This window comes from Seriola dumerili, unplaced genomic scaffold, assembly GCF_002260705.1.
Source record: "Seriola dumerili isolate Sdu_G_001 unplaced genomic scaffold, Sdu_1.0 BDQW01000200.1, whole genome shotgun sequence".
NCBI lineage: Eukaryota > Metazoa > Chordata > Actinopteri > Carangiformes > Carangidae > Seriola > Seriola dumerili.
In genome coordinates this window covers 271898-285058 of record NW_019174455.1, presented here as the reverse complement: position 1 = coordinate 285058, position 13161 = coordinate 271898, and the positions used below count along the sequence as shown (strand labels likewise).

The 13161-nt window shown below is 47.3% G+C and overlaps 1 protein-coding gene across 1 annotated transcript in view; it reads right to left on the bottom strand.

Moving 5' to 3' along the window:
- Positions 1–13161, bottom strand: part of LOC111228102 (contactin-associated protein-like 5) — a 141601-nt gene that overhangs the window by 44265 nt on the left and 84175 nt on the right. The window lies entirely within an intron of this gene.

Sequence of the window (13161 nt, the reverse complement as noted above, 5' to 3'; positions counted from 1 at the left end):
CAGCAGCCGCGTCATCCTGATGGGAAAAACACACAGGGTTACCGGTTATTAGCGCCACCAATTTAGTTAGTGTTTCGTTTGAAATGGGCTGGCGATTAGTTAAGTCACCCCCACTAGTTCACTTTGCGAGGTCAATCACTTGTTGGAAGTGTTGAACGGGCTTGAAGGTTGATTGGGGTTTTAGTTTAAAATTTGGGTTCGTAGTGTATTTAATTCGATTTCTCGTTCTTAGGTTAGCACAACGATCGAGGCACTATCGCGATTGTTCGATGTTGGTGAGCGATATCTAGGTGTGCTAAGGGTTTTATAATCAGTTTATGACCTGACTGGGGTGCTGTCGTCCCCTGTATATCCCATGGGGGTCTTATGTGGTTTGATCTGGTTGCGGTGGACCCATTTGAGGGTCGGTTCTTTCTGGCCCTTGCTAACCTTGATTTGGTACACAACGGGGGAAAGCTTGTCTGTGATCAGGTAGGGACCGGCCCACCGAGGGAGGAGCTTTCGGGCGAGCCTTCCCGTGCTTGGGTTGGTTTGACCTGTTGGTTGGAAGAAATTGTAGTACCACACCTTGTCCCCCACTTGGAGTTCTTCATGTGAAGCCTTTTGGTCATAGTAGGCCTTACGTCCTTCTGCGCTTTTGTCCAGGTGTTTTTGGGCAAAGGCGAAGGTGGCTTGAAGGTGTTGGTTCAAGTCCGTCATGTACTGGTGGGTTGTATATGCTGTTGCAACGCTAGCTTCACCTGGTTGGTAAAGCAGATGCAGTGGGAGTGTCATTTGTCGGCCTGTCATCATTTCAAATGGCGAAAACCCCGTTGCTTCATGCGGTGTTGCTCTGATGGCCATTAAGACCAGCGGCAGTTTCACATCCCAGTCCCTGTGGTTTGAAGTCACGTACTTCTTTAGAACGCTAACCACGGTTCGATTAGCTCGTTCTACCTGACCAGAGGCTTGGGGATGATGGCTGATGTGGAAGTTGGCCTTCACACCGAGTATCTGCCAGAGTTCTTGCATTACATCCGCAGTGAAATGTGTGCCCCGGTCCGAGTTGACGCGGCTCGGCAGACCGAACCTGGAGAAGATGTGGTTCATCAGTAGGTATGCGGTTGTTTGAGCTGTGTCGTTTGGGGCTGGTAAGCACTCGAGCCATTTAGTGAATGCGCATGTGACCGTGAGGAAGTATTTGTTGCCTCTGGTTGATTTGGTCAGAGGTCCAACCCAGTCGATTTGGAGGTCGGACCAGGGGAAGGAAATGCCTCTTCGCTGTAAGGGGGCTCTGTGCACAGGATTGGCTGGTTGAAACTGGCAGCAGACTAAGCAGCCTTTGATGTAGTCAGCCACATCTTTTCGCATTTGTGGCCAGTAGGCGACCTGCCTGAGTGCATTGTATGTCGCTTTGGAGCCTTTGTGTCCTGCGCATGGGGAGTCGTGGGCATGCATTAGCATCACCCCCCTGTGGTTACGAGGTACCACGAACACAGGTGAAGTGAGCGCATCGGAAGCATAAACCAGGATGCCATTGAGCAGGCGCAGGGACGCACGTTCGTTGAAGAGGATCTTCAGGTCAGGTAGTTGGGCAAGTTCATCGCTTGTGATCAACCGAGCAGTTGGGTCGGTTAGGTGGCCAATCATTGTATTGATTGCTGGATCAAGCGCTTGCAGTGAGATGAGGTCCGAATCAGAGAAAGCCGGACGGACAGAGGCAGTGGTTATGTCAGTTGGGCGTGGCAGCGCTGAAGTGGCCGCATGAGACCGAGTGATGACACAGATGCTAGGGGTGGGTGGGAGGGCAAGGGAATCCGGCTCAGGCACAGGTTCTGGTTCCAGTGACCACGGCGTGCCTTCAACCGCGCCACGTTTAGCAAGTGTGTCAGTTAGGTCGTTCAGTTCTTTGTCTTGCCCGGGAACACGGGAGTGGCCCCTGACCTTTTTCCAGTAGACCTGCATGTCTTGTGTGTCCACGAGGTGATTGCAGGCCACAAACAACTCTTTGTGCTTGACTGGTTTCCTGTTGGAAGTTATGAAGCCATTGCGTTGCCAGAGGGGAAGGTGGCAAGAGAAGCTGAGTCGCGCATAGTTGGAGTCGGTGCAGATTACCAGCGTTTTGATTTCTTTTTCTACAGCCAGTTGCAGCGTGATCAGGATGCCAGCAATTTCAGCATACTGGGAAGACTGGGAGCCCAGTTTGAACATCTGGGGTTTATATGGGGTGTCATGGACCCACACAACTCCCACGCCTGCACGGATCTGAGTTTCATGGTGGAAAGAGCAGCCATCCACGTATGCCGTTGTCATCTCTTTGCATATGTTTTGGTCAAAGTAGTGGTGGCGTGGAGGTGTTGGAGGTGGCAGTTCGCAGACTGGTGCTACGCTGGTCGGGGAGTCGTCTGAACACCGTTGGCAGGCTGCCAGTCCTGTGCCCAAGGGTGTTTTGTGGTTTTGAGCGTAGCGCACCTCTATATTAAAGCTTTGTAGGGCCATCAGCCACGACGCTACGCGTGCATTAGTGACTACGCCATCTCTGAGTCGCTGACTGTTGAGGAAGGTTACTGGCTGGTGGTGGGTTTCCACAATCACTTTTTGTCCGCCAAGATAGTTGGAGAAGTGTTTGACTGCCCACACCGTCGCTAAGAGAGCTTTTTCACAGTCAGTGTACTTAAGTTCAGGGGGTGACAGAGTTTTGCTGGCATATGCAACAACGCGTTTGTCGAGGTCATGCTTTTGGTAAAGGCCTGCGCTCAAGCAATGGTTAGAGAATCCCACTTCCAAGTGGTACTCTTTGTTGCAGTTCGGATAGGCCAAGCAAGGAGCCGTGCAAAGTTTTTCTTTAAGGGCCTGCATTGCCTGTTGTTGTGAATCGTTCCAGACAAATAGCGCATCTTTTCGAAGGAGTTCTGTTAATGGCTTGGCCAAGTCAGCGTAGTTTTCAATGAATTGGCGGGAGTAGTTACATACCCCCAAGAAGCTACGAAGTTCAGAGACATTCGTTGGTGCTTTGATGTTTGTGACTCCTTGTACACGATTTATCTGTGGCTCAACCCCCCGTGGTCCTACCAGGAGGCCAACATAGTTCACTTTGGTTTTACACCATTGGCATTTGGAGAGTGATATCTTCGCGCCAGCGGCTGTGAGTCGCTCCAGGACATGATCAATCTCCTCCAGATGCGTGTCCAGAGTAGAACTTCTCATGAGGATGTCATCAACATAGATGAGTGTGCCCCTGTCGTTAGCATCAGGGCACGCTTTGTTTAAGAAGATGTTGAATTCAGCAGGTGAGTTGGCGTAGCCAAACGGGCACCTGGTGAAGGTGTATTGTCGATTTGCGAAAGTGAATGCCAGTTTGTACTGGTCGGCAACATGTACTGGGATTGTCCAGAATCCTGATGCGATGTCAAGCGTGGAGAAGTACTTGGCATCCCTGATTTTAGGGAGCTCTTGTTCAAGCTGTGTCATAGGCCATCTAGACAGAGGCACCTGTTGGTTGAGTTTACGGTAGTCGATGGTCAGCCGCCATTTGCCGTTGGGTTTAAGCACTGGCCAGAGCGGTGCTGAGTAGGTGCTGTTACAAGGGCGGATGATTCCTTTCTCTAGCAGGTTGTCTATGATTTCCTGTACAGGTTCATACGATGCTAAAGGAATCTTATATTGTCGTACAAAGGTTGGTGGTGCATTAGGTGGAGTGGGGATGCGCACTGAGTGGATGGTGGTGAGTCCGCAGTCAAGAGAGTCCTCAGCGAAGGATGTTTGGTATTTCAGGAGTATGTTGCGGAGTTTTTGGCGTTCTTCTTCACAGTCCAGTGCGTCGGCTTCTGTCACCACCTGGTCTATTTGAGCCATGAAGTCCGAGCGTGGCTCGGTTGTCTGTTCCAGTGTCGCCTCTCCAGGTTCGTTTTGGATGTCTGATTGAGGTGGTGTAGGGGCTGTCTCTGACGTTACATCCAGAGATAAAACGTTGATACTCTGAAGCAACATTTGATTATCCTCCGTGAGATCAACACGTCCGATGGAGTCGTGTTCAAACGCCATGACTGGGAAGATCGCGATCGCTTTTGATGGTTTAGTGTATACCACCTGCACGTCTGAGTTGTCAGGGAGTAGAGGAGGGGGTATACGCCCCATCACTGGGATCCCTAACTCAAAATCGTGGAACTCTGTACTGATAAGCCACCCTAGTGGTGTGGACCTGGGAATCAGTATGGTCTCTGCGGTGGTATTTTGAACCAACAAGTAAGTTGACCTGGAGCATAGCTCTAGTAAGGGAGTGGCTTCCAAGGAGAGTCCCATTTCGAAGAAAAGGGGAGATGGTTGAAAGAGTGCCTGTGGGTGATTAAGCCGTTGACCTGTTCGCAGGTGTACGCGTACTGACACGTTTTTGGTGTATGGTGGTACCGTTACGTGATGTTCATTACTTATCTGACAGGCGTCGGGGATGGTTTGTCCTGACTTCATGTTCTCAGGGTCAGGGCAGCTTGAGTCGTTTCGAGCTCCGGTGAGTGACCACAAAACATGGTTGACAGTGTCCAGTTGTGCACCCAGCCTAACCAGAATGTCGCTGCCTATGCAGGTAGGATGTGGTAGGTCTGGGATGACCAGGAAGACATGTTTGAGCTCCCTCCGATTCCACTGTAGCTTCAAGGCGCAGACACCTTCTGCTGTGAGCATAGTCTGTGGCGTAGGGTCTGAGGGAAAACGAAAAGTTTTCTTCATAAGCTGTAGAGTGGGGTTTGCTTGTAAGAGGGAGTTATATAGCTCTTGGCTAATAGCAGATTTGTCGGCCCAGAGGGCTAGAGTCACGTCCTCAACGTCAGTGTTTTCAAGTCTTATGCCACTGACCACTTGAGGGCAGTATTCGTTGGCATTAGTTGAGGGATTTAATGCACACAAGAATGTCTCTCGTTGGATCAGAGAGTCTGTAGGTGGCCACGTTGGCATTGTGGCGGTGTCCGTCCTCACTTCGGGGTCATCATTGACCTGAGTCACGTCTGGTTGGTTGGACCGAGCACGCTGGGCCAAAGTGTTGACCCCTTCTGTCTCAAGGACGCAACACTGTATGTGAGTGTCTTGGGGAAGAGAAATAGGCAGAGGCTGTCGCACTTGTGCCCACATCTTCAGGCGTTTGAAATCGATTAGGGGTTCAAATCGATTGAGGAGGTCTTTGCCAATGAGAAGGGGGATGGAGTTCAAGGGAGACACATACACCGGATGGACCAGAGTCATGGGTCCAATGGTCAGTTGTATAGCTGACATGGTTGTCAGTGTGGTTCCGGTGGGAGCGTATGGCTGGACCTCCAGAGAACAAGGTTGGAGTTTCAAGTTTTTGTTAGATTGGCGAGCCATTCCCTGTAGCTTATTGAAAAGTGTTAATGACATCAACGTGATGTCTGCTGCCGTGTCAAGGAGTGCTTCGTGTTTGAGCGTTCCTTCAAGCGTCAGAGACATGTAGAATTTCCGTGCAACCCCTTTCTCATCAAGGTGGCAGAGAAACTGTTGAACAGGTGGTTCGACTTGGATGGCCGAGGCTTCTTCACAAGGGGACCTGTCTTCGGGGTCAAGCTGCACCACCAAGACTGCGCTTGGGGGCATCGATTTGTCACTTTCCTGAGCTGATTCGTTAGCGTTGTCGTCTGGGGTCGAAAGCGTCTGGTCTTGTGGTGGCATAGACTCAGGTAAGCTAGGGGCTAGGTACAATTCTTCAACCACCATATCAGGTTGGTCGGGGGAATTGTTTTGAGGGCCAGCCTCAGTGGCTACTGAGGTTATTGATAGGAGATCAGCCTTGTTGCTATTCAGCTGCATTCTTTGGATGAGGCGCCTGATGGTCTCCATCTCTTCCTCGCTTAGACGAGAGGTTTTGTTCTTACCTTCTGTCTTGTCGGATTTCCGTGGAGATTTTTGTGAGTCACCACTTTGCTTTGTGTCGTCTTCGGATGAGTCTTGGCGAGTGTGTTGTACTTGTCGCCTGTCTTGTGGGTATCTACCTTGGGGCCGGAATCGATGCTGTCCCTGGTCATCACGCGCTCTACGATTTTCCCATTGATTGGGTGGGAACCTGCTTCGGCGGTGATCCACTGAGTTACGGCGTGGCTCGTATCTTTGTTGGTTTTGTCCCTTACCAGACCAGGGAGGTCTTGAGGATTCGTGGTAGTTGTGTGGGGGTAGGTACCTTTTATGTTCTTCTGTAAATCGATGGCTTCTGGAGCTTCGGTTGGCAGGTCCCTGTATCTCCCCGCTTGGGGCCCCTTCTAACTCCATGGGTGGAGCATTGGCGTTGAGGGTCAGAACGATGTTGGGTTCTGACTGTTTTGAGTGGGATTGCTTTTGTTTGGCAAACCCAAGGGTAGCAAGCTCACGTAGTTGTTGGATGGTTGAGGTGTACGGGTTTGCCATAACACCTAAATGACAGCTAGTACCAGGATGGAGGTTTTGTACGAAGAGAGTTTTGAAATTCAAGTCTTCCTCCATACCAGGTTCGTTTCGGTTGCCAAAGTAAGCCAAAAGAAGACGGTGGTAATATTGATGAGGAGACTCATGCCTCCCCTGTTTAGTGGTCATAGCAGCTGTTAGACCTGTTTGTGAGATAGGGTCAGAGAATTCCCTTATTAATGCCTGGTAAAGCAGGTCGTAGTTGCTTCTGACGTAGTCTGTCTGTCGTTCAAGGAACCTACCCACCTGACATCCGGACGTCACTTTGATCAAGTATATCCGGTCATCAGCCGTGGCATTTGGGAACTTTCGCAGGTAGAAGTCGATGTCCTTCAAGTAGCTGCTGATGTTTTGGGAACCACCAGGAGTGGGTTCGAAGCGTGGCAAGTTGCGAGCAATCTTGTCAAGGTCTCGATCTGAGACACCCGAGGTGCGGGTGCTTGAGGGAAACCTAGGTTCCGGGGAAGAAGTCGTGGTGGCCAGCTTTGGAAGCGTTTTGCCAGTGTCGAAAGGATTTGACACAAGAGGTGAGAAAAGAGGTAGGACGTCACCTTGAGCTCCCCTCATGGGTGGTTCGTCATCTTTTTTTTGAAATATTTCATATGGGCCCGTTTGCTGCATGCGTCTTGTTTCAAAGGACTGCTGTAGCTCTTTCTTGACTGATGCAAGCTCTGCCTCTTTGCTTTCCTGTTGCTGGCGAGATGCCTTGGCCCTGAGTTCCGCTTCGTGTAGATGCTCTTGTAGCCGTTGAATCTGTTTCTGATCATCCTGCAGGTGATCTGCATAGGTCTGATTCTTGGCTTTTACGTCATCTATCTCTTCCATTGCCCGTTTAAGGAGATCATGTGATTCATCTCGTTCTTTACTTATCTCATTAAGTTGGTCTTTGAGTTCAGTTGACTCTTGTTCGCGGTTTTGGAGTAACCGTTTTAACTCTTGATTTCTGTTCTCCAACTCAAGTTCTCTTCCTTGGGCCACATCAAGTCGAGCTGCGAGCTCTTCAATGCGTGTTTCAGATTCATCCGAGGCTCGGTGGGCTCAGTTTAGCTGATGTTGAAAGAATGTGGCCCCTTCTTGTAACTGTGAAAGCTGTTGTGCACGAACTTTGAGTTTATCGGCTGCTTGTGTCAACAAATCGTTTGCGTATTTGAGTCGGGCTGTCACCACGATGGCCAGGTTGCCAAGCATTTTGGTTAACGCCTTATCTTTTAGGGGTTTGGTTAGGGCCTCAGTGACTAAGTTTAGCATTATTGGTTCTAGTTCTAAAGGGGCGGTGTTTTGGATGAGAATGGCATAGCCGGGTAGCATGTCCTCCGTTAAGTCCACTAACGCACTCTCTAAGTTCTCAAGGGAGTCCTCAGGTTTTGAGGTTCTGGGTATAGGTGTGGCAGCAGCTGCCGAGTCTACTTTGCTGGGTGTAGACATGCTGGTGGTTAGGTTACTGAGTTGGGTGGTTCTTTCCAAATCAGGAAGTGAGAAAAAGGAGAGGGAAAGCGTCAGTTCAGTAAGCAGTTGTTAGTAGGCCTTATGTGATTATCAAGTCGTTCTGTGAGTTCTAATCACAACCTCTGTGTACTCTTACTATGGACTCGTTATGAGCGTTGAGATATCTGAGGGCTATGTGTTATTCCGCTTAACTGTTATGGCGTTATTATTCTAGCAGACGGGGGTTGGTCCCGCAGTTGCCTTGCCTTACAATTAGCACGTCTCAGCAGTGAGTAACTCTAGGGCAGTTAGTCCTCAAAGGGATAGAACTCAAGATTGAATAGTTAAAGACCCACGTTACTGTGTCAAATTGGAACCCCTTGGTGTGGGTAGAACTCAAATTGACCAGGTCCAGGTGCAGTAACCTTCAAAATTGGAACCTCCAATTGAAAGGGTTGCCTTATAGTGTCAGAGCCGATAACAGTGCAGACTGATATATGCAGGCACTAGAAAACTACCAAACAACAACAAAAAAAAAAACAGAAAAAAATATATATATACATATATATCGCTCTCGAGACTGCAGTCACGGCGGTGTCACTGTAATGCCTTATTACAAGCAAGCAATCATCAGCAGTGAGTGACTCCAAGGCAGTTGGCTCTCAAAGGGATAGAACTCAAAATTGGGAAGCTAACGACCCACGTTGCTGTGTTAAAGTTGGAACACCTGTTTAAGTTGTCACTGGAGGGCAGTGATCACCTTATAGGTAGAGTTCCAGATTAACCAGGTCCAGGTACGATAACTCCCAAATTGGAACCTCCAATTGATGAGTCTACCTTGTAGTATCAAAGCTAGTAGCAATGCAAGCTGAGAAACACAGGCAGAGGGACAGCACACCGAAACAGGGAGTCACAAGTGAAACTTAATTTAGTTAACTTAGGGATATTATCTTCCTAGATAATATTTGTTCAATCGTGGTGGTGTGGTGTTCAGGTAAAAGGGAGGAGTTAATAAAACTGTCAATAAGAAGAATTTTCAAACAAGCAATCCACTTAAAGCGATGCAAAGACATGAAAAGCGCATAAGCATGCACGAATTCTTAAGCATATCCAGGTGAGGTCCACTCTTTGGATCAGGAGTAGTATGAAGGTGTGGTTAATATCGCTTAATACTATAGTGAGGAAGTGAGTCTGAGAGGTTAACACAAGTGTGTCTCTGTAGTATTTCTTAACCTAAGGGCTGATAATGTGTTCATGCACCAGCAGACAGTTCAAGTCACTAAGTATCGGGTGATATAAGAGAAAGTATATGATTCAGAGTTAGTTCTATTTCACTTCAAGTGGGTTAGAGTCTAAGGTCTGAATGTGAGAGTAGCATGCAGGTTAAATCAATAGCGTGGCAGGTTAAAAACAGGCTATAATGTGATAAAGTTGTGAGTTTACAACCAATTTTCAGTTCGAGGTCGCTTTAAAGCTCTAGATTGTGAGGTGTTTCATGCGCAGAGTCAGTGTTTGAATATTCCCACTCTCAACTCAGTTACCCTAATCGGCCACCAGGGGGCGACAGAGGTTTATCTGTTTTGGTTCGCGATTTAGGATTAAAGAGGAAGAGTAGGGGGCTGTCGTCAGCGATGGCGGCTTTAGTCCCGCCCACTGGAAGACTATCGCAGCTCAGGTGAGACGAGGTTAGTCTTGCGCAGAGCACCACGCAGGCAACTTCTCCACAGCTTTAAACTTTTTCAAAGAATCAATCACGAGGCACGGCGGCCTCGGGCACCCACCACGGGCAAACACCACGCGCAACTATTGCTGCAGTATTCAATTTCCAACCCAAGTCTCCTTTTGGGTTTTTTTCAATCAATCGTTTCAAGCACTATCCCTATTTGTATTGTCAATTATTCACGGAGCTAGGGTTACGCTCCGTAATTGAGACAATATTCAAAATTTTCAACACAGGTCCGTTCTGGGACCTCAGACAAGAAAGCACTTTATTTCCTTTCTCATTCAAACCACAACGGTGTTTGACGTTAGACGGCGGGGATTTCTCTTTAAATCTCCCGCGTAGGTATTCCCTACGTATAAACCTCTGCTGCGACAGGTCGCAGTTACTGACTTGTTAGGTAGCTAAGCTAACAGGCTAGCGTCGAGGGTCTGAGGCAGGCTGAATTCACCGGGACTCGCGGACAAATCCACCCACACTCAGGGTGGATTAACAACTGGCTATTGGGACACGCAATAGCTATTTTTCCACCAACAGGCCTTTTCAATAAGCGTATGATCACGCTGTCGCATGCAATTTTAGATAAATAGCGTAAAGCTCACCGGCTCTAGCTACAACACTTTTCTAGGCTATCATTAACGTTGACGGGTGTACGCTTAGGTACGTTACCGCCACCACTGGTCGGGGAAATCACTGTCGGCGCAGTGACTCCGTTCGACGTGTTCAGCCTAATCAACGTGCGTCCACGTTATTATATCCAGCCACACAGTTTACCACTGAGCTTAGATTCTAGGATTTGCAAATAAAATTTCAAGGTTTCAAATGCTCACACACAACAGGTAACAAGCACAAAGCCAAAATGCAATTGAATCAGCAGATAGAGAGTGAGGCCACTCTCAGCATTCAACAGGTTTCTTTGTAGTGAAGAACGGTAATTTGAAATCGCCTCACACGGGGCACCAATATATGTAGCGTGAATACCACAATTTGAATTTTGCTCTCGTTAAAAGAATGGGGCACCAGTCCTCAGGGAGGACAATTTGATTAAAGTACAGATTGTTTTGATCAATCTCACATCCAAAGTTGTGATTTCTCGATTACAGGGATCTCCGATCTTCACCTCAAAGAAACACAGGCAACGACTGGGTTACGTTGATAATATTTATTGACTAACTAAACACAGTAAAATGAACAAGGATAATGACATGAATCTATAACTAATAATAACTATATCTACCAGCTGAACTAGCAGTGATTTGGGCGATGGTGAAAGAGAATGGATTTAGATATGTGTATAGCATTTATTCGTAACGGTGGAGAATTATTAAATCGGGATTAGTATTATTCCGACATCAACCCAGTTCGGAGCAAAGGATAGAGTTGCCTACTTTGAGTAGCGGAGCGCTGTTGAGATCCTGGCTGGAGCCCCGGAGTTTGGTTGCTAGGCGACGGGGACGCCACACTCCAAGTGGGTTTCTCTCAGAGACGACGGCCGTTGCCAGGGGTGACGGGCTCTGCCGATGTCTCGGTGGATCAGCGTCGGCGCAGTCTGCCAGCAGACTTTCTTCGTAGGCACTCTCGAGATCTGGTTAGCCGGTCCTGGTGTGGCGTGTAGCCGGAGGGCCGGAGGTTGACAGCGGAATAAACGCTAGTATTTGACTTAATTTGCCAGATAAGTTGGAAGGAGTTGGTGTTGGCCAAACGACGCAAAACCTTCAAAATCTTCTAGACAAAAGCTGGATTTTGTCACAAAAGGAAAAACGACAAAATTACTTATACACACCTGTGTGTGATTCAATTTGGAAGGCTTGGCTTGTTGAAATAGTAAGGCAAAAATCGCGCACCAAAGTGTAAGAAGTAAAGTTTAAGCTAGAAACGAACGTGAGCTAGTGCGCGAAACGAGGCGTAAGAGTTAAGATTGTAAGAAAAGTTGTAAGACGAAGGATTGTAAAAGAAGCTATGCAAAAGAAGACGTAAAAGAAGAAGAAGAAAAAGAAGAAGAAGAACGAGCCCTGGAGGATCCTGCTGTTTTATCCTCGGGGTGTGTGTAGCTGGGGGGGGCTTGACAGTTGTCGCCACCCCTTTGGTCTTCCTTCTCTTTCTTTGTTTCAATAAAGAAAGAGAGAAATAAAACCTTAAGTTAATTTGTTTAATTTGGTTTTACGCGCAAGTGTTGCATATTCTACTCCCACCATGGCCCATTCATTTTGACAACGGCCTATATCAACTACCTAGCTAAAGTTTGGAATATACAAGATAACTAATAAAATCATCATGTTTAACAACACACATAGAATACATAGATCAATGAAAGGATAACAATTTGTAACCACACAAATATATAGCTAAGTTACAATATAAAACAGTAATGTCAGAGTGATGCATTAAGTTTGTCTATTTCTTAATTCCCTAAGGGAAAAAGGGGTCCAGTCTGGTCCTTAGATGGCAGTATTGTAACATGGTGGATATTTACCTTAGAACTAATAAAACCTATCTCAGCCTCCATGTGGGCTACAGAAATGAACTTCGGATCATACTTAGTTGAAATCTTTCCAGAGTAATACTGCATGAATTACCTGGTGATAGGACGTTTGGTTCAATGACATTTCAATCATGCTTTATAAAATGTGGAATAGTTCATCAATCCGGCTTGGAATGTAGGATGGTTTTATGGCGGGGGTCTGTGGTTCCTCGTGAGACCCCCCTTTGGGTAAGAAAGGGTGTTAAAGGTGAGAGTGTTGTTTTCTCTTGTGAGAGAAGATGAACCAGGAGTGTGAATCCTGGTGGTTTAGCACCTTGATGGCTAAATGTTCCTTTTCATGTTATTTGATAAGAGGTGGCACCCTCCTATCAATCCCGGATGAGTGTCAGGGATGAAACATGAATTCATTGTCAGTCTGTGGGGGAGAGTTGTGTTTGTCTCCCATTTGGTGCAGGAGTGTTGGTTCAGAATGAGTTCGATGAGCTAGCCATAAATTCCGATGGTATCTTCAAAAGCTAGTCTATTGGTGAGGGGAACTCATTTCGTCCCTGTTTTCTATCCATGTGATGGTTTGATGATGGGAAAGTGGACATGGGAGGCTCCCCATATCCTCCAGAGCACCCCAGTGTCCTTACCATAAATCTGGTGTCTGGTCACTGGCGTCCACCAGTGTCCGCTACACTATAAAATACATAAACAATATAGGCAGTGGTATAACTGGTATTGATATTCATTATTATGAATCAGCAGTATGAACATGTATACACTGTGGCTCTGATATAATCAAACAGTCTCTTTGTCTTACTTGTAAAAGTGAGTGAATGATAGAATTTTCCTCACCTAGACCCTCCTCACTGTGTCTGTACACTCTCAGCCATGGGTGTTGGTGGGACAGGTGGCTGAACTGGGTCAGGTCCTGATAAAGACAGAGGTTTGCTGAAATCTTCTCAGAAATGTAAAGGCCCAGTGAACTTTCAATCCTGCCTGATCTCATAACAGTAATGTAAAGTGCTTACAATATGATGAACCAATAAATGTGTATTCACTTGGTCTACTGGATCCATACAATCTAAAAGTACAGTCATAATAAAAATAAGCCTAAAGTTACTGATGT